The 1,987-nt window shown below is 39.2% G+C and overlaps 1 non-coding gene across 1 annotated transcript; it reads left to right on the forward strand.

Annotated features, from left to right (window-relative positions):
* Positions 1-290: 290 nt before the first annotated feature.
* Positions 291-485, forward strand: LOC138431065 (U2 spliceosomal RNA). The gene has a single exon (XR_011253517.1). It is a non-coding gene; the product is annotated as a U2 spliceosomal RNA (small nuclear RNA).
* Positions 486-1,987: the final 1,502 nt, after the last annotated feature.

A 1,987-nucleotide genomic window follows, 5' to 3' on the forward strand; every position in this document is an offset into this window, starting at 1 on the left:
CGTCACTGTCACTTTTCATTTTTATGCATTGGAGAAGGAAATGGCAACCCACTCCAGTGTTCTTGCCTGGAGAAACCCAGGGACAGGGGAGCCTGGTGGGCTGCCATCTATGGGGTCACACAGAGTCGGACCCAACTGAAGTGACTTAGCAGCAGCAGCAACATAAAAGAAAAAAGAGGATATATACTTAAAAAGAGAAAACTCTTAACGACTGCTAAAAATGAAAAGATGTTCTAACAACTAGTAATTAGAAAGACACAACTTAGAGCTACATAAAGTTCCAATTTTCAATCGCTTCTCGGCCTTTTGGCTAAGATCAAGTGTAGTATCTGTTCTTATCAGTTAAATATCTGATACATCCTTTATCCAATTTTCATTTATTAGCTTGGCAACTTTTAAAGTAATCATACCAATTGCTGACAGGAGTAAATCTGTTGTAACAATCTACAGAGTAATTTAATGTTATCTAGTAAGGTTGCTCAGAGGAGGCAATGGCAACCCACTCCAGTATTCTTGCCTGGAAGATCCCATGGACGGAGGATCCTGGTAGGCCGCAGTCCATGGGGTCACGAAGAGTCGGGCACGACTGAGCGACTTCACTTTCACTTTTCGCTTTCATGCATCGGAGAAGGAAATGGCAACCCACTCCAGTGTTGTTGCCTGGAGAATCCCAGGGACGGGGAAGCCTGGTGGGCTGCTGTCTGTGGGGTCGCCCAGAGTCGGACACGACTGAAGCGACTTATTAGCAGCAGCAGCAACGCAAGAGTACTGGAGTGGGATGCCATTGCCTTCTCCAATCTAGTAAGGTTCAGTTCAGTTCAGTTCAGTCTCTCAGTCGTGTCCTACTCTTTGCAACCCCATCAATTGCAGTACGCCAGGCCTCCCTGTCCGTCACCATCTCCCGGAGTTCACTCAGACTCACATCCATTGAGTCAGTGATGCCATCCAGCCATCTCATCCTCTGTCGCCCCCATCTCCTCCTGCCCCCAATCCCTCCCAGCATCAGAGTCTTTTCCAATGAGTCAGCTCTTCGCATGAGGTGGCCAAAGTACTGGAGTTTCAGCTTTAGTATCATTCCCTCCAAAGAAATCCCAGGGCTGATCTCCTTCAGAATGGACTGGTTGGATCTCCTTGCATTCCAAGGCACTCTCAAGAGTCTTCTCCAACACCACAGTTCAAAAGCATCAATTCTTTGGTGCTCAGCCTTCTTCACAGTCCAACTCTCACATCCATACATGACCACAGGAAAAACCATAGCCTTGACTAGTAAGGTTAGGGGACTATAAACTGTATTATTAAACTGTGACTCTTTAAAAGTAAAACAGTATACTAAAATGTAAAGTTATGTATTATTTAATATATTTGTTTACAGACTATTTTTATTACATTGATGGACCTATAAATAATTCTGTTCAAAACAGATTTTAAAAATGAAATTCTTCAAAAATCTTAAACTGTAATTGAAGCAAAAGGGAAAAATAGCTTTATATTTCTTATTTAAGCATTAAAAACAGCAAGCATGTAAGAATTAAAGATTTTAAAATTTAAAAAATAAAACACTAAAAAAAAAAAAACAAACCAGCAAGCAGAATAATTATTCTATAAAATATTTATATACTTAAAGCTGTCTGTCAGTCAATTTTGTCTGGTTATTTTCTTTAAAATGTATTTTTCTTATAATAAAGTTGATTATTGCTTTTTAATAAAATCATCTGCAATCTTTTCCAAACTTGTTTCCAAAGTTGTCACCACTACCAAGAGTTATCATCAGTGTTTAGCTTCTTAACTGAATTTTACAAAGCATTGATAACACTGTCAAAGTTTAATTTCTAGCAGAATAAACTTTCAAAAGTGTTATTTTGGTTCCATTAATTGGATGCTTGATCAAACCATTTTTAGATTTAATTTCCTATGTGAAACATCTAAATGGCATTATTCCACTGTTTGTGATCTAATGGAGCTAACATATTCACAGCTCTTGCTGCAT

Source organism: Ovis canadensis, chromosome 1, assembly GCF_042477335.2.
Source record: "Ovis canadensis isolate MfBH-ARS-UI-01 breed Bighorn chromosome 1, ARS-UI_OviCan_v2, whole genome shotgun sequence".
NCBI lineage: Eukaryota > Metazoa > Chordata > Mammalia > Artiodactyla > Bovidae > Ovis > Ovis canadensis.